The sequence below is a fragment of the Pleurodeles waltl genome, chromosome 9, assembly GCF_031143425.1.
Source record: "Pleurodeles waltl isolate 20211129_DDA chromosome 9, aPleWal1.hap1.20221129, whole genome shotgun sequence".
Taxonomy (NCBI): Eukaryota; Metazoa; Chordata; class Amphibia; order Caudata; family Salamandridae; genus Pleurodeles; species Pleurodeles waltl.
Genome location: NC_090448.1, coordinates 866829045 through 866848938, shown reverse-complemented (window position 1 = coordinate 866848938; position 19894 = coordinate 866829045). Strand labels below are relative to the sequence as shown.

The following is a 19894-nucleotide window of genomic DNA, read 5'->3' as shown; positions in this document are numbered from 1 at the left end:
TCTATCAATGCCTTTTTTCGGGTCTTTCGCGTACTTTCTGAGGAAGGTCACCATGTGAGGATCTAATTCCGGGGTCGGCGCAACTTTGCAGGAGAGAGCAGGGTGAGGGCATTCTGATCGCAACGTGTTGTGAATGTCTTTCTCAAAACTGTTTTCAAAGTCGTGACTGAATATACCCTGACACTTTTTGGCATGGGGTCCATTCCCTGGACCTGGGGTGCACAATATTATCTGGATCAAATTGTAGCTTCCTATTGGGGGAGGAGTAGGAGACTCCTCAGTGTGATGCGTCTTGCGCTTGCATTTCCCCTTATGCTTCTCAGGAGTTGAGTTGTCATCAGAGTCAGAAGGATTGGATTCATCAGTCGTATTCTGAGTAGTCTGTAAGGAAGGAGTAGCTTTCTGGGTCTGAAAGGCACCATACTCGTGATCATTCAGGACCGATTCAATGGTCTGTTCAAAGGGGGTCATAGTTTGACCAGCCAGGATAATTTATATTGACCTCTACTGGGGCGGGGTTCCCCGAGCCTGCGGCAAAGCACCTAACTCTAAAGTTAAAAATAGGTTGAGCAAAAGGGTGCAGGGCTTTCACTAAAGCCTTATTTACTGAATCCCGAACATAAATTGTTGGGCCATTTTCTTAAAGTGCAATATAATTATTATAAAATATCAGAGGTCCCAATCTTATTGCACTGAAAAGATCAATGGGGTGGGGGGGGGGGGGGGGGACCCAGGTGCTAAGAGGGCTTAAACAGGCACTTTCTGGTATTTATTACAAATTTCAGAGGAGGAAGCACCAGAAATCTCCTAGAGCCAGGATCGGCGGAATTATTGCAGCCCCTTCGGGCGTAGAACGGGGGGCGTACGGAGCATGAGGGATTCCCAGTCTGCCGGTGAAACACGCTTGCACAGAACCAGAAAACGGGCTTTGCCCATTCAAGAGACAAGCAGTAGAAAGAGGACTGCTCCAGGCGAGTCGCGCAGCCTCCACAATTACTCCTCGTCGGTTAATATATATCGGCAAAATACACAAACGCTGATACAAGTGTGAAGTCAGCGCGCGGAGCGTGTTAATTAAATTACCAAATATTAGGCACCTGAAGGCAATAAGCCGCGCTGCAATGCTTGAACAAACAATAGCATAAGGGAAATAAAGGAATGTACTAATCTCTGCGTGAAGCAACAAAGAAAGATAATGGACTATAGTGCTGAAGATCTATATAGTAGATGGTGGGCCCTGTTTGGGGGCCATAGCGAGGCTGCAGAGCTCTTGGGAAACGTAGTATTGTTTTTTATTGGCTGCTGTGTGTTGACAGTAAAGAAAGAGAAAGCATAATCAGAAGCCTCCGGTCCTCAAACAGAATCATGAAAAAAAAAAACCTTTCACCTCTTCCTTTCCTATGGCTCAGCCCAACCTTCCTGTCTGCTACAACACTCCCAAAACATGCTTTCCACACTCTTCCCTCTTTTTAATCAATGTCATTCCATTACATGGCACACGTGACCATTGCTCTCAACAACATTTCACCTGTTCCCTTCACTAATATACTACAATTAATCTATCCCCATTCAAAACACTAGACAAAATGCATGCGAGCGCAACAGCTGAAACGTAGCCTTAACACAACTAATGCTACCAGAAAAAGGAAGCACATATTACTAATTTGGCCGCTGGACTGTTAATTTTGATGTGCTGAAAGTATTCAATTACTAAGAAAGTTGTAAAGAAAGGAAATAATAATGTGGGTCGCCTGTGGGAACGAGAATGTACGAGCGCGAATTAAAACGTTGTGCACAGTATTTTTGCCACTGTCTCGGTATTTATTAGGCGTAGAAAACGCGCTCTTTAATGTTTCTAAGTGTTTCCAACAATTTTAAAACGTTCTGTTGAACTGTAAATCATCTGACTTGAAATGATTACCTCCAAGATGGCTGCCGTATTTGCCCGTCAAGTAATGGCTGAGTTTTATCCGATGTCCGTTTTCTCTCTATCCAGCGGAGGGATGTGCCGAGAGTATTTTTTTTTTAACGAAAGCAGGAAGTGAGCTTATGCTTCTGTAAAAAAGTAGTCCGACGGGAGGAGGTGGTAGAAGGGTGGAGTAGAGACGCGGCTTCCACATAAACAGAGAGGGAGTTAAAACAGTATCGGAGAGGATCCCAGTGGGATGTTTCCTAGGACTCACGGCGGGAGATAGCAGGTGCAACTCGTCCCAGCAGTGAGGCAGAGCAGGTAAACTCAGAGCTGTCAGGATCTCTGTGCGGTTGCACACCAGTCTTGTTCCTAGTTGGTTTCTCACAGTCACCCTGTGGATATTGAGCTTGGCCGAATCAAAAGTAGACTTAGCTTATAGAAAAGCAGAGCCTGGTGTAAAGTCGTGCTATTCTGTATTTGTTAAATGATTATAGCCTGTTTCTATTTATTTAAAGAGTTCTATGCTGCTCAGCAGTTGATGGTGATTATCGGATGTCACGGCGAGAGTGTGTGCGTTTGTTTATACTTTAGCATCTGGAGCATGCAATCCATAAGATTCATAGTGCATGGAGTTTTTACATGAAGATAGTCAGGATGTACTTGCCTATGTGTATTTGTGTTTTATTGTCACAACGTGCGACTAAACCCTTGTAATCATATAATTGTTGGCTCCATTAAGAAATATACATTGGTTAACATTTATTTGAGTATGAACTTGCTAATGTATTTAAGGATTATACTTTTGACACCTGAGATGTCTGCTATATTCTAGAGCACTTTAGACAGTACTGATTGCTTGTTTTGATGGGCTACACCTTATGCTGTCACAGAATGGACCGACTTGAGTGGCTGGAGGTTCATATGCTAATGTAATGCATTGTGTAACGTTTTATAAAGTTTCTGAAAATCCGTGTAACTTTCAGTCTTTGAATTTTAGGTGCACTCGAAAGCAAGCTAAGAAAAGTGAGCACATATCGCAACTAACATATAGAATTATAGATGGGTAGCGGTGACTAACGGGGAGAATTTTCACTGAGGAGTTCCCAGTGACATTAGACAGACAACACGAGCGTAGCTTGAGATGTCAGTGCCTGTGGTTCTTAACTTTTGACTTCTGTGGAACCCTACTTAGTAATTATTATAACCACCACACCGAATCCTTATTGGTATCCAGGGACACCAATGACTCATTACTAGGGGCCAGGGACCACAGCATAAGCATTTTCGATGATTTGAACTACAAAACAATACCCATAAAATGCAGAGAGAAGAAATCATTAAATAAATGCACCAATTAATAAATATTTTATTTAATTCACTTACAGATCTAAAAAGAAAATATGAGAAGGAAGGTTTGAGCTTTTCTAAATACAATCAAGGCATCTTATTGTTTATATTATATTTTGTTTGTTTCACTTGCACTCCTCATACAAATCAGTAACTTCATTTTTGGTTCTTTATTTATATACACTTTACTAATCTGTTAATAGTATTTGATTTTCTAAGCAGCATTAGTATTGATTATTTTTATTTAGTATTATTTTGTTAACCAGTGTAGGTCTCCTTTATATTTGGAGGTGTTAAAAAAGAGAAATGCCAAAACTGTAAGCTATAAAAACCATTAGTGAGTGTTCAACTGGGGTAGTAATAAAAATGACATCAGAAGTAATGCTTTTGTTGTTATTTGGGGCCTAGAGCCATTCTGTAAAGCAATGTAAATTATTGTTATTTCTTCCCACAAAACAAAAAGACAGCATTGTTTTTATTTCAGAGGTAGCATGTTCACATATTAAATGGCATATGCCCATCAGAAGACTGTGAGCTGGGTGAGTGCTTTGTATCAGCATGGAAGTGGCAAGCCGGCTTCCCACCCTGTTGCACTGCTGTATTTGTAATATGGCAACAGGTGTCATTTACAAACTACCATAGAGAAAACATTCCTATTCTGTTTGTTAGACACAAAAGAGAAAGAATGCTGTGTCAAGCAACAGAATTCCTGCGATACAGTGAAGAGGCTTTGCCACTGTTCCAGTTTATTTTTTTCCCCTGGCCTTTCATGTATTTGCCGATTGGACTAGGAGGACCAGAATTTTTTTTAAAAACCGAGACATTTCACAAAAGTCGAAGGACTACAATTTTACTTCAATTGAGCACACAGAATGATAGCGCTCATCAGCAAAGATTTATAGAAGAGCCAATAGGAACATAAATAAAATGCATTTGTTTAAGCCAGTATCATGCTTGTTAATTAAATTGCTCAATTAAACTATCACTGTTTTGGAAAACATAAAAAGGCGCCTCCCACCAGTCGACCCTCTCTAAAAAAAAAAAAAAAATGAGACATGAGCTGAATTTCCCGAAAACTGCCGGGACATCTGGTGAAAAACTGGGACTGTCTTGGCTAATCCGGGAAGCCTGGTCACCCTAGATCGGACCCAACAATCAGGGAGCCCCTTGGAGGGGTGTCCTTTATGTTACACCTCCACCAGTGGTCGAAGAAGGTTACTGCCCATTCATGCCAGATGATAGTGTGAACGGTGGCTGGTTCTATTTCACGGTCCAAGCCTTTTAACCTCCACCTCTAGTGACTATGTTACCTCACAACTTTCCCCTGTAAAATCTGCACAGTTCCCCAATAACTGCCTTCCCTTTCATACATTGTCTGCGAACAATCAGGGAATCTGCGCAAGAATATAATTTTCTTGCAGTTTGTCTTTGTCCTCTTTGCATCTGACAGCTTGCTGATCCTTTATTTTCTAGGTTCTGACTGAAACTTCAACTGTCTGGTTGGTTTAGGTAGCATCACCATCCTAACCATTAAAAAATACTGCTCCTCCTACTCCCCTGAAACCCGCCATTCCCCATTTTTTGTGTTCTTCAACATATGAACTAGAGAACCTTTTGCTCAAGATTTCTGGTGCAAATCAACTATACAATCCTTAATGATTCTGATTAGCCTGGCCATTACCTGCTACTGAAAAGCCCTAGAGGGAAAGAACTATAGTTGCAACACACTTCTTCATAATTGGGGAAATATGCCACTTTTTGAACACATTTCACACTTTGATTGGCTCTAGCATCCCACCAGTATACCCAAAGTAAAATAAACACTTGCTGTATGGGTTAACAACTTTGTGCATCATTTTTAGACTTTGAAGAGGACCGTACATAAAATCAGAGTATGTTTACTGGAGGCAGGGCCTTGTTGATGGCAATCTTCCATGAGTACTGGAAACTTGGCTGTGATCAGTGGGGCGAGGAGCAGGCCCTCGGACTGAATGGAAGACCAGTAGAAAGCCTAGCTGTAGAAGTCTGTGCATGTTGGACTCATCGAGGTAGTGACTTGTGACACTTGTAGAAGCACAAAGAAACAAGCTAACATTGCTAGAGGTTGAGGAATTGAGAAACGTTGAGCTCATATCTGGTCTATGACCCCCCCACCCTCACCGCTTCACTACAACTCCCATTGTGATACTGTACTGGAATCCCAAAAGCCAGACACTCAATAGCTTGTGGAATGGACATACAGATTTTGTGTGAACTGGCTTTTACCACTGTGAACTGTTTAAAAAAAGTTCCAGTTTGGGTGATAATGCTTTAAACTGGTTGGAATTTGAAAAGTCTTGCTTGGAAGTCTATTTCAGAGTGTCCACCTCACTGACCTGCCCAGCCTTGCAGCGGGGACTGTGAACATACTAGAGTAGAATACCCAGGGCTTCAAGTGGGCTGGGTCCTGCCGGTGCTAAACAGAGGCAGTTGTTTTTAAAGCAGGTGCTGAGGCAGGTCCCTATTGGGCTCTCCATTTTTGCCATCAGCCTAAGGGGGAAAAAAAACCTTAACTCTGCAGCAGTACCATCCTTCACTGTTTTTGAACTAACTTCAAAGAGACTCAGTTCTTTTACAGTCTCATCTTTTCACAACTGAAGCATTACAAATATTATATACAATGAAGCCATTGTTGTTACTTATTTACCTCAACCAACTAACGTCCACTGACAAAGTTTATAGTCCTGGCATGCTGTAGGTGTAATGCTACTTGTTGTATTATCTGTCTGAATGCAATTACAGAAAGAAGCAGCAAAATACCAGTTGGGTGGCACACTATGCTGAGCACAGATTTTTAGCTTACGTTTTTAAGCCACACCCTTATTTACATCAGCCACGCCCCATTGAGAGACCCTCCTAGTTCTTTCATCCCAATTGAAGCCCTGAGGATACCATACAAATTCATTACATTTTTAACTTGCCCAGCACTTCTTCTTGAAGGAACAAAATGTGGTTATATCTGACAAGTGCAGGCTTCTTAAAAAGCACACAGATGCTCCCACGTCAAATAACATTGGCCACAGGGCTAAATGGCACTGCAAATTCTAACGCCTAGTATCCGAGAACTATATTTTATTTGCCTGTTAAGTAAATCCTGTTCTTCTAAATTGGACCTTCAGTTTATTTTGCATTATTTTCTGAATAGTGGTGCATTTGAGTCTATAAATCCTACCTCCTCTTAAAGTAAGCTTTAAGTCCTTGATTTTGCTGCCCGGAGAGTCGGGTATATACAGGCAGTAACATGGTTATCAAGTTGTAATGGATCAGGATTTTTTATTCTGGAGCACCAGTTGTACACAACAGTGCCCACCTTGGTCAGTGCTTGTAATAACAATCCACTTGTAAATATTTTAGAGAGCAGCATCCTTATTTCAGTTTCTGGGCATGCTCTGAAAATCAGTTTTTAAAGATTTGTCCCAATTTTTATTTCTCAATAAATAGTCTAAAATGTACTAAAAAAAAATGCCTCTTTTGATTTCCCAGTAGGAGGTTCAATCCACTGGAGAAACACGCTTTGGATTTATAGCTTCATGCCTCTAAAGCATTATTTCTGCTGTCGGCATCCTTTCATCGTTAGATATTAGGGGTTATTACAACTTTGGAGGAGGTGTTAATCCGTCCCAAAAGTGACGGTAAAGTGACTGATATACCACCAGCCGTATTACGAGTCCATTATATCCTATGGAACTCGTAATACGGCTGGTGGTATATCCGTCACATTTGGGACGGATTAACACCTCCTCCAAAGTTGTAATAACCCCCATTGTGTATTTAGAAGAATCTCTCTTCTCTGATGCTGTCCACACCACTGATCCAAGTAAATCCAAATTTCAACTGATTATGCCAGTTCATTATTGACCACCTAACCATTGTTGTATGTACTTATATTGTTTATTATGTACAACATTTCTGTTTGAAATGTTAAGGCGCTAAATACATTTTTATATCATCATGGACAACAGACCTCAGAGCTGTATAAGCCTAATTGTTTTTCTCTTTACTACAGTCACAGCTGCGCATGCATCCAAAAGAATTGCACAAGAAATACATTATTTACTGTGACTTCTGTTCCATCTAAATAAAGATCAGTGAGTACAGCTGGCATTTATTGCGATTTCTAAAAGTCTTGGCAGGGTAAACGTGGTCTCTTATTTTCCCCATATGGTCACGCGCCAACAGTTTGTGTCTCACTTTGAAGAATAGATTGATAATAACAGCATCTGGCAGGCAGGCTGGTGGGATAGGTGCCATGGAATGCGTTATTAATATGAACCTTGTGCTTGCATCTGTGCAAAAAAAGTTTGAATTGTCCTCAATTGGGCGAATTCAGACTTAGAACTGCCTTCGTTCCAATATTGGTATTTCTGCTGCAGGTTGCAGCATCAAGTAAAACATTATGGTGCATTGCTGCAAAGCTGAGTAATTCAGAAAATGAGGTGTTGAGCTGAAAGGAACAGTGTTATAATAATAGCCATGTTTTACCCACCCGAGTTAAGCCTGTTATGATGCTAAGGTCGCTTGCAGCTATATAAATACGTTATGTGACTTTTTTCGGATGCATAAGAACCTGCCTGGATCAAACCAGCCATTTAATGGCATTGTTAATTTTGAGGCACTTGGCATGCCTGTTGGCGGCCAGCCTTTAACTTCCCAATTGGTGGATATGCACTACGTGTGTTGTATGTATGTTGATTTCGGGCCATCATCTTCATAGGGGGCTTTTAATGCAATATGTTCCTCCAACACCCTAAAGAGATGTTATTGGAAGAATCTTCTTTCCATCGATAGCCAGGCTTGAAACCTTTACCAGCACTTTCTACACACCAACCACCAGTGTTAAGAGGCCTTTTATGCGTTATCAGCTAATTAATTGTTGGGGTGTTTTGTGATCATCTGTGTCCCTGTAACCAAGAACCCTAAATCTTGAGGAAAGTATCAAGAAAAACTGTTAGTTTCTGGTAACTGATGTATAGGGGAGGCAAAGATGCTGCTTAAAATGTGTCTTGAAATGTAGGTTGGTTTGGTAACTAGCTAGTGAAGGCGCAGGTCTTGATACTGCAAGCAGACCTGTTTGATAGACAAAGCCTCACCATAAGATCTCAAGCCATGTTATTATTTTTAATGTTGCAACATGTCTCAAACAGCCATTCCATACCAACGAAAGACATTAAATTGGATCAGAGTAGAGTGATTTGTTTTCATGTTTGCACAGATATTTAAAATTATTGGACCTCTTAGAATACTGCTAAATATTGCTGTAATAACAATGTTATAAGGAATTAAGCCAAAGAGGCTGGATCGAAAAATAATTTGCGCTTTAAAACCACAAACCCCTCATTAAATCACTGAACTAGATTCTTACACAGCCACAGTTAAACAAACACACAAATTCCCGAACATATGCAAGGTTAATTAAAAGAATAAAAGTAGGACAAAAGAAAACATGTCGCTGCCTAAACTTAGCGGGCATATGTCTACATTAACACATAAAATTAAACATAGCAGTGGGTGGCCATCTTGAAATAGTATTGTATATAGTGTGCCACTGTTGGCAGTGGCAGTGCAAGATGTCGAGCAGCGCAGATGAAATGAGCGGCAAGCAAGCAGCCTGTTACGCTTACTTGAGAGTAGTAATGTACTCTTAAAAAAAAAAAAAAAAAATGCAAACACAAGAAGTAAATAAATGAAAGGGGATCTTTAGAAGGAGAACATGAAATACTAATGGACGGCCAAAACTAAAGCTCATTCGTTTTCAGGAATATGTGCACATGAGATCAGGCAAACGCCATTACTCACAGAGCCCTTTTCTTTTGCAGTCATGGAAGGAAGCTGAATGTAAATTAGACTCATACAGACCAATAATAAAAGATGGCCGATTCAAAGCCCCTCTGTGTGTGTGTGTATTTACATACTTATGTACTTTTAATTAATTTTGTTTTGAGTACAAGGTCCTGTCAGACAGCTAAGCAAATCAGCCTCTTGAAGACATTCTAACAAGAATAATACAGTGCAAATCCTTTACCCATACAGTTGTCAGAGTGTACTCAACACCATAATTCTGTTCTACAAAAGGTAATCTGTGAGAATTCTTGGTACAAAATGTATGCCTGTCGGCATTAACACAATGAAATAACAATCCATCCTTATAGTCCACTTGCCTCCAGCATATGTGTTCCATAATAAATAAATTAGGTCTTTGTCATAACTTTTCATAATAAACAGTTCAGACCTAAGGCATCTGAAATAAGATTTCCCAATGAACAAATCAAGCAAATATCCTTTATTTTTGGCTTTTCACTGTAAACAACTTGGGCTTGCTGTATGGAGTATAACCTTTCCACAAGGGAACCTTAAAATATAATTTAATAGTATTCATCCTTAAAGCCTATTGTCTTTAACACATGCTTCTCACAATAGATAAGTGAAGCCTACTGCTTTATCCTAACTTTTCGTAATAAACAGATCAAATATACCAAACTGACATAATTTGTTTGCAGTGAACCCATAGTGCTTATAGCCTTTTCCATCATTTTAACACCACAACCAACATAGGCCCATAGAAGTGTGCTTGGAGTGACAGTTAACATTCATGCAGTTATAAAATTACAAATAACCCCTCCCTAAAAGACCTATCAAGAATTACCAAAGAGCAAATCTTCTTCTTCTTGGGTTTGTCGAGAGGACCAACACCAAAACATTTAACCTACTAAATTAATCTGTGAGATTTCATGTAACAAAATGTCACACTACTGCCTGTAATGTAGTGTCATAACACAAAAATGTAAGGCCTATTGGCTTTAGCAAACTGTTTTCACAGTACACAAGACAGGCCTACTGCCTTTATTATGACTTCTCATAATGAACAGATCAGAGCTGTTCTTCAGACATAATTGTTCTCAGGCATCGGGTTTCCCACAAGGCAGCCGTCAGACATACCATTATAAAGTTGAAACTGTGCCTAAATTTCATTTTGTGAAAAGGCCTTACAATGATTATAGGAGTGAAAATCTTCTACCACCACAGTTTTGTCAGAGGGGATATCCAACACCAAATCTCTTGCCTTGTACAGTAAGCAGTTGGTGAGATAAGTAACAAAATACTTCCATGCAGACTTTAATACATGGAAAATAAAAAATTATCTGTAAATTCGTAGTGACTTTTAAATAAGCATTTCACAACAAAATATGCCAGACCTGCTACCTTTTATTGTAACGTTATATAATAAACAGATCAGACCTGTATTGCCACCATAACAACGCAGACCTGCTGTAATGAGAATAAGAGTTTCTGCAAGGCTAATAGTGCAATATAAGCACTCTTTTTTCCCAATGAAAGCACGTCTGCCAAATCAAATACTGTGTTCAAGAGATCCAACACATGGGTGGAGCATACAGTACTATTGCTGAGAGCTTTTTTTTCCTGTCGATCATGTAAGGTGTGATGACAGCTGTGATATCAAGCTAGACGTAAAAAGTGTATTGGATGTTATTCGAGTTATCTCCTTCAAATTAATCGGTTGGCTTAATGGAACCAGAGCCCTTTATTTTCCCTAAACAAAATAGTCAGATGTGTTTTGCAAAGTAAAACATTAACTTCCCAAATCTCTGTGTTTTTACCTTGGTTTTTGTCTGCTTGTGCATGAGGGACTTGCATAGCGCAATCCTAGAATAGAAGGGGATGTTTCAAGAGCATTTATCAATCAATCAATCAAAAAATTTATTTAGCGCACTACTCACCCGTTAGGGTCTCAAGGCGCTGTGGTGGGGGGAGGGGGGAAAGGGTTGCCGTTTACTGCTCAAAAAGCCATTTCTTGAGGTGCATTCTGAAAGTTAGGTGGTCCTGGGTCTTGCGTAGGTTGGTGGGGAGGGAGTTCCAGGTCCTGGAGGCGAGGTGGGAGAAGGATCTGCCACCGGAGGTGGTGCGTAGGATGCGGGGGACTGTGGCGAGGTCAAGGTCAGCGGAGTGGAGAAGTTGAGTAGGTGCGTGGAAGTTTACTCGTTCGTTGAGGTAGGCTGGTCCAGTGTTGTGGAGGGATTTGTGTGCGTGAATAAGGACTTTGAAGATTATCCTTTTGCTGATGGGCAGCCAGTGAAGGGATCTGAGGTGAGCGTAGATGTGTTCATGGCAGGGGAGCTTGAGGATGAGACGTGCAGCTGTGTTCTGGATTCGCGTGAGTGTTTGCTGGAGCTTGGCTGTGGTACCAGCATAGAGGGCATTGCCGCAGTCCAATCTACTGCTGATGAGTGCATGGTTTCTAAGGGAATCCATTTGAAGGTCTTCCGTAGCATGCAAAGGGTGTTGAAACAGGAGGACGATATGGCGTTGATTTGCTGAGCCATGGAGAGAGATGAGTCTAAGATGATGCAGAGGTTGCGTGTGTGGGTGGAGTGTGTTGGGGGTGGTCCTAGGGCAGTGGGCCACCAGGAGTCGTCTCATACTGTCTTGTTGGGGCTAAAGATTATGATTTCTGTTTTGTTGGAGTTGAGTTTGAGGTGGCTTGCTGTCATCCATTCAGTGATGTTGAGGAGTCCGGCGTGGAGGTTTGTCTTGGCGGTGGAAGAGTTCCTGGTGAGGAAGATGATGAGCTGGGTGTCGCCTGCGTACGAGATGATGGTGATTCCGTTGGGGCGGAGGATGTTGGCGTGCGGGGCCATGTTTATGTTGAAGAGGGTAGGGCTGTGGGAGGATCCTTGGGGGACCCTGCAGATGATCTTGGTTGCTGGGGACAGGGAGGGGGGGAGGCTAACTCTTTGGGTTCTTTCGGCAAGGAAGGAGGGAAGCCAGTCTAAGGCCTTGTGTCGGATTCCTACATCATAAAGGCTTGCGCAGAGGATTTGGTGGCATACAGTGTCAAACTGCAGAGAGGTCCAGAAGGATGAGAGCGATGGTCTCGCCCTTGTCCACTCTGGTTCTGATGTCGTCTGTGCAGGCGATGAGGGCGGTCTCAGTGCTGTGGTTTGTGGAATCCAGACTGGGAGGCGTTGAGTGTGCTGTTTTCCTCTAGGAAGTGAGACAGTCAGGCATTCACTATCTTCTCAGCGACCTTGGTGGGGAAGGAGAGAAGAGAGATGGGGTGGTAGTTCTGGAGGTCTTCCGGGCCTGCTTTGGGTTTTTTGAGGAGCGCGTTGACTTCGGAGTGCTTCCAGGTGTCTGGGAAGTTTGCAGCGTCAATGGAGATGTTGATTACGGTGCGGAGCTGGGGAGCAATGATTTGACTGGCCTTGTTGAATATGTGGTGGGGGCAGGTGCCTGTGGGGGAGCCTGAGTGGATGGAGTTCATGATTTTTTCGGTTTCTTCGTGGTTGGTTGAGGTCCAGGTGTGTAGTTGGTTGGTGTGGGGGGGGGGGTGTTGTGCTGTTGGTCATGTCTGTGGTGGTGACAGTGGGTGCGGATGCTGTGAAACTGTTGTGTATGTCTAAGATTTTGAGGTCAAAGTAGTTGGAGAGGGAGTTGCAAAGGTTTTGGGTGTGAGGGGGGTCGATAGTGCTGATTTGGGTTTGGTGAGCTCTTTGACGATGGTAAAGAGTTTCTCACTGTTGTGTAAGTTATTATCTATGCGTTCTGTGTAGAATGACCGTTTGGTGGTCCGGATGAGTTGGTGGTGTTTGCGTATGGTTGTTTTGAGGGCAGAGAAATTGTTCATTGAGGGCTCCAGGCGCCATGCTTTCTCAATTCTGCGGGATTCACGTTTGGAGGCTTGGAGTTCTGTGGTGAACCAGGGGGCGGTCTTGATGGTGCGGGTGTTGTTGTTACTTTTCATTGGGGTGAGGGAGTCTGCGCAAGTTGTTAACCATTGTGTGAGGTTGTGGGCAGCAATGTTGGGGTTGTTGGTGATGGGGGTGGAGCTTGTGTGAGTTTGGCATTCGGGTGTTCTATAGGGACCTTGTCCCACATTCGGTAGGGTGTAGTGTGTTGTCAGTGGTGGGTGGGGGGTTTCATGAAGGAGAAGTGGTCAGTCCAGTGGAGTTCGGTGGTGTGGGTAAAAGTGACGTGGTTGCTGGAGGTGAAAATTGCGTCAAGCGTGTGTCCTGCTGAGTGAGTGGGTGAGGTGACCAGTTGCTTGAGTCCTAGGTTCATGAGGTTGTCTAGCAGGGTTGTGGAGTTGCTGTGGTGGATGCTTTCCAGTTGAAAGTTGAGGTCACCAAGGAGTATGTAGTCTGTGGAGGTGAGGGCGTGGGAGCTGATATTATCAGCGATGTCGTCGCAGAAAGGGGGTTGGGGTCCTGGTGGTCTGTAAATGAGGGTTCCTCTGAGGGTGGTGTTGGTGTTTATGTGAATTAGGAAGTGTAGGGGTTCTGCTCTGACTGGGGTGTTGTGGGTGTTGGTGGAGATTTTGATGGTGTTTTTGTGTTTGATGGCAATGCTTCCTCCTGGCTTATTTATGTGGTCTCTATGGGAGATTTTGTAGCCTTCTGGGATGGCTATAGGTATGTCAGGTTCTGATGAGGAATTCATCCGTGTTTCCATGAAGAAGGCGATGTCAGGGGAGTGTGTTGTGATCAGGTCCCAGAGCTCGATGGCGTGCTTGTGGACGGAGCGGGTGTTTAAGATTATGCAGTTAAGGTGGTTGCGGGTGTTGTTGTTGTGGTGTGTGTTGGTGTTTGTGTGAGTGCAGGAAAAATGGCATGAGTGGCATGTGAATGGTCCATGTGTGTGCTTGATGGTTGGCCTGTGCACAGGTGGGGTGCGGTCCTGGGTTGAGGGGGTGGAGTTTGGTAGAGGAGTAATGTTGCCTCGGGGGGTCGGAGCAGCGAGGGTCAGGGGGACTGGCGCTGGGTGCGGTCCAGGAGCGGACGGGTGCAGACGGGCTTGCCTCTGGTGCACCAGTGGCCGCCATTAAGAGGGGGAGGTGGGAGGGAGGAGCAGCTGGGAGGCGGGAGGGAAAGGCCAATAGGGGCACGAGGGGGGCGGGCCGCGGGGGACGCAACGGCAGGGCTCAGGAGACCGGTGAGAGCCGGCTGAAAACGGGCGTGCAAACAGTAATGGCAGAAAACAAAGCAGAATACAGAAAGGGCACAGGAGCAGATAAAAACAGTGCAGAAAACGAAAAAACGATTTGGAAAAAACGAAATGCAAAAAAGCAGAGCACAACAAGATATGCCTACCACTAGGTACCAGGGGTGAGGTGCAGGCGGGGGCCTGCAGGTGGTGGAGGGCCTTGAACTTCTATTCCTGGTGGCAGATGGCGGGGGTCAGGGGCATGGAGGCAGGCTGGTGGAGCCAAGTGGGCTCCTGGCCAGAACCAGGTCAGGGGGTCACACAGGGCTCCGCGCAGCGGCCACCATTAAGAGGGAGGAGGAGCAGCTGGGAGGCAGGAGGGAAGGGTCAGTGGGGGCATGAGGGGGGTGGGCCGTAGGGGACGCAGCGGCAGGGCTCAGGAGACCGGCGAGAGCCGGCTGAAAATGGGCGAGCAAACAATAATGGCAGAAAATGAAGCGGAATACAGAAAGGGCACAGGGGCAGATAAAAACAGTACAGAAAACGAAAAAACGATTTGAAAATACGAAATAAACGAAATGCAAACAAAGCAGAACACAACAAGATATGCCTACCACTAGGCACCAGGGATGAGGCGCAGGCGCAGGGTACCTGTGGGTGGTGGAAGGCCTCGAATTTCTATTCCCGGCGGCAGACGGCAGGGTCAGGGGCATGGAGGCAGGCCGGTGGAGCCAAGTGGACTCCTGGCCAGAACCAGGTTGGGGGATGGGGGGGGTCACACAGGGTTCTGCGCAGCGGCCGCCATTCATGTATAAAAGAGGGAGCTAGGATGCTCAGTTGACTTTGGCACCCAGGGGAATTCAAGAGGTTCCTTGAAAATGGTCATCGATGTGTTCCTTACCAGGAGATCTTTTTTAACTCTTTTCTGAAGTGGAGGACAGAATCAACAAGTCTTTTTTTCAATTTTGATATTATTCTGAGATGTTGATTTGTTTTGGTCCCGTCAGATGGTCTGTAGACTATTACTCTTTTTTTGGTGATGTAAAAGCTTTGAAGATACATGGTTGTTAAAGGAACCTCCGTTGCTTGGGGGGTGCGAGGAAGAGAGGGGGTGTCTCCCTCCTCTACTTATGATTCAAGGAGCACACCCTGCTGTCCACATTCTTTTGCTGGCCTGCTGGACTTGGTTGACTGTCCTTTGCCTCAGGGCAATCTTGGTTCACACTGGTTACAGAGAAGTCACAGACAGCGTGATAACCTTGGATTGTCTGTCCTTTTCTAGTGATCAGAATCACTGCTCAATTGGGTCACCCAGCCTACAATTCCAGACATAGGGGGAAATGAGTCCAGTGACACATCAAGGGGTCCAAAGTGCAGTAAAGGTGTTTGGAGGGTAGGCAGAAGTGGCCGTCCTGCTCAGCACCTAGTTCTACCTCCTTAAAAGGAGTCTTGTAAAACAAACAAAACAATTATCCAACAAGGTCTTCAGGTCTTTGCATCTGGTTTGTTAGGCCCCATCCTACGATTACAGTTGAAATGGCAGGTGTCCACAACTCCATTATAAGGCTACGGCAAAATGTTGAAGTTGGAATTGGTCCTTTAGGTTTTTCTGCAGCTGCTTCATCGGTCAGCGGGACCTTCTGCGTTGTCCAGCGACAGGAGAGATGTTCTAAATGGACAGACAGCAGTTTTTTCACGGGTTTCCTTCCAGGTGGGCATTAGCATGATCGAACTCCTGTATAGGGGATGTGCTGTCTAGTAAAAAGCTATACCAAATTCCTTTCCTCCACAAAAATCAATAACCAAAACAGAATTATTTGTTTGACTGTGCAGAGCTCTCCAAACTTTTTAATTCGCCACCTAGGTTTCTTAATCCTGTTTACCAAACTACAAATTTCCATTTGTAAGTCACATTTGCTCCATCCCAGCCCATCTGTAGAGCTTGGGAGTTTTTCCCCTGTGTTCTGTCTCAGCCGTACAAGCTGAAAGGAGAAAGGTGCTGCTATTTAGAGGTAAGCGTGACCAGAAAAGCCAGGGGGGTAATCTTTCCTCCCCATTCTGGCCCTTGCATGTTTTTCCTTTTTTTTTTTTTTTCCACCAGCTGCTTTCTTTAGCTGGGCAGTACTGCAAAAGTAAGTGGAAGGTGAGAGAAATTCCAACCAAAAATATGAACACCTAGTTAACAAACCACTCGGATTGGAGATGGATTGAAAATCCTGAGACTAGTATGAGCATCATATTAATTTTTTCCATTTTCATTACAATTTTCATTACTACAGTATTCTTCCATGTCAGTAGATTTATAGCAACCGTACAAAGAAGTCACCACATGGTACACTAAGAGGGCATTCAGCACTGCAAAATATACTGTTTTCTGGGGGTGGGGGGGTGGAGAGGGGAGGAAAATGAATTAGTGTACATTAATGTCCTGTGAAACCTCAGTTATAACATTGCTCATCATCAGTGAAGTTTGAACAGATGACTAGCAATAATTTGCTAACAGCCAGTCTTGAGTTTCATCCAAATATATAAGCAAGTTACCACAGGTTGATGGCATATTCGTGTAAAACATTTCAAATCCTTTTCAAATCCATGTTATGTGTAATACATCTTCAGATTTTATAGTCGGCAAGTATGCAAGCACCCCAGGGGCCTCTACACCCTATTTGAGGTTTTGTAAACATGTCTTTGCCATATACTCTACTATGAGGGGGTAATGCAGGCCTCTGCAGCTCCTGTGATGCAGGGGTCCCCAAACCCTTTATAGGGGCCCAATGCCACCCAAGGCCAATGAATATCTGTGGGATATGGAAGACTCCATGACCCCTATTCATATTTTGCAAGGGGGCGGGCCCATAATTTTAAGTTACACCTCTGCCTATACTATGTCAAATATCCAAGTTTTCACATATTGGTAGTGGACCTCTGGACCAAGCTGTTGCCCTTCTCTGCTTTGCCAGAAGAAATACCATAGCTTGGAATTTCCTGCTTGGTTCTGTTGCATAACTCAGCAATGCAAGAAGTGCGTCTCTCCATAGTGCACGGGGTCTTATCATGCACTACAAACTAAACACTTGCTTCCAGAACTCAGCTTTTGGACATTAAAATAAACCTGTGTGGAGCAAAATAGGATTTTGCTGTGCACATCTTGGACTAGACTCACTAAGGACAGCTAATATTTATGTGACTGGACAGGGGTATAATATACTTCAAGTAAATAATTAAAATGTAGGAGCCCATGTATGTAATATGGGGAGTTGCAGCTGAAATGCTAGAGTTCATATGTGCTTGTGCATCCTCAGCTGCACTTCATGACCTCCTTGGCTGTCTAGAAACCTAGAATCAGGACTCCAGAACTACCATGTGTAAGTGTTGAACTAGGTTCCCATCTCCTTCTGTTGTTAAAATTTAGAAAGGGGGGCGTTCTGGCATAGCAGTGGGGAAACAGTCATATAACTGCTCAATCCTTCCATTAAAACTTTATCGTACTTGAATGCATCTGTGTATGGGACTGACACCCCGGGAATGATGATTGTTCAGTGTTAATAACTGGAAGCCAGCCACTTGCCTATGTACCCTTTTTCACAGCAAAGGTATATCAGAGAGGTATCTTTTAATGGCAGAAGCAGTCAGGGGCTCATGAGGACCTCCTTTCGCTGCTAATTTACACCAGGTAGTGCTCATACTATTTTCACTTGCTGTCGATTTAATAGGTTTGTTATACAATATTGACTGTAAATTAGGAGGGGCTTATCTCTCTCACTCTGCCTGTACCTGCTGATGCCTGCAAACCATATAAAATGAAGTGTGCTTGCTACCCATCACAGATAGCCGCAAAATGACCCAATGCTTGACCTGTTTCTTTCATTTATTAATGCCACACTACAATTTGCTATGTTGATTTCTTCAGTCCTCCAGCAGATCACATCCCTAAGTCTTTCACAGAATCACACTTTTACTGTGGTATGAAGCACAGTGTCCATTCATAGTAGCCTCTGTTAATGGGAAGACTCTTGACTTGGTAGGGTGTGGGTGACAAATTCATACTGGTATCTGTGACACCTAGAAAGCATCATAACTAATACAACTCGAACTATTTAATTAACACTTTCAGAATACGTTAGCTGAATGTTGGGCAGTGGGTAGTACTTTACTATTACAGGTTATTGAATCCATGTTTTAATCCATTTTACACTTAGGGAATGTGGCTTGCAATTTGGTTGCACAATATATGAGCTTTTAAAAACACATTCAGTTTTACAGTGCAGATGTGGAAGTATAGCCTTCAGCCCTGGCATGAGTACCTGCATTCTGTACAATTTTTCAGGTCTTCTTAGATCTGCTAGTGACCTTTGTGGCAATTAAGGTGAAAATGGTGGTCCACTTAACAGATCATATATGGATAAAGTCACCAGCGGGCTTCTGATGCTGCAGTGATCAAAAGCACCAAATGGCCAAAGGTGGAGCACAGAAGAACAATAGTTTTTTTTCAGGGGTATACATAGATGTCAGTCGTCTGAGTTGTGGATCACATTAAATCTTTTAATACATACATTATGAAGGTTCTGCTCACGTTGTTACGCTGGGTGTGGTGAACGGGCATTCCATTCACTTTCACACGAGCCTGACAAGTATACAATGACCATTTAATTCACAGTGTGTGTGAAACTCGCAAATTAAAAAGAAAGAGTTCATTTTTAATTACTTTATCACGGATGTTTAATTGGGGGGGCTTGTTATAGGGACAGCAGTTGATGTCATGAAGGATTTCAAGGGACAAGTGTGCTTCAGATTTTCCTGATGTTCAAAAGACTTCAGTCTAAGAAATTTCTTTAAAAGTCCATCATTTAATTTACAGTGCACACTGAATTTGGGGCCAAATAGGATTAACTTTTTTTGTGTTTTCCAATAATGCCTAGACTAGCTTTCTTTCACCTAATCCTTGAGTTGGTGCCAGAAGACCCCATAATAGTTTGACTATTGAGCGATTACAGTGAAGAATGAGACAGGCCAGGGAATATGCTTGATGGAGCAGTGAATGGTTGGTACTGACTGGGGCTAAGGCTGCGCTTTAGGGACTGAGTGCACCTGTGTTCAGGTCTTTTCCGTTACCTTTGTCTCCAGATCTCCATGGTGGAACTTCAGTTTTGTTCTGTCATTGTCTGGTTCACAAATAGTAGGAATAGTTATTTAAGTGATGCTGGCACTGTGCACATTTGCCATTGTTGGAATGCACATACTTTAAATTGTATATTTCTGAGGTGGAATGATGTGGATTAAATGTACCCATGTTACAATTGACACATGGTTCTTGTAACTAGAAGATTTGCTTGTACATGTTCATCGTATAAGACTATGGGGCAGAAGTCTGGCATATAGCCTACTATTTTATGTGACCTGTATTTGAATAGCACAAATCTGCTTCAGCACTTACGTGCAAAGGAGGTGTCTTTAATCCTAATGATGAGGTAGCATATGGGCTATACAGTGCTCTCTGGGTCTTCAGTTTGAATTGGATTTTCAGCTTACAGGCTGAAGAAATCCTGAAAGTGGTTGGACAAAAAGCATGCTTTATAAATGAATGAGCTCTTTAGTTGCACTCAAGATGTGAAGAGGTGAAGCATGTGAGCTACACCAAAGCCTGCCAGTTCTCTTGCA

The 19894-nt window shown here is 43.3% G+C and overlaps 1 protein-coding gene across 2 annotated transcripts in view; it reads left to right on the top strand.

Annotated features, from left to right (window-relative positions):
• Positions 1-2065: 2065 nt before the first annotated feature.
• PTPN21 (protein tyrosine phosphatase non-receptor type 21) overlaps positions 2066-19894 on the top strand; it is a 351990-nt gene continuing 334161 nt past the window's right edge. For both annotated transcript variants that reach the window (XM_069208139.1, XM_069208138.1), the window contains exon 1: positions 2066-2230. The gene's annotated coding sequence lies outside the window, so the exon portion shown is untranslated. The remainder of the gene's footprint in view (positions 2231-19894) is intronic.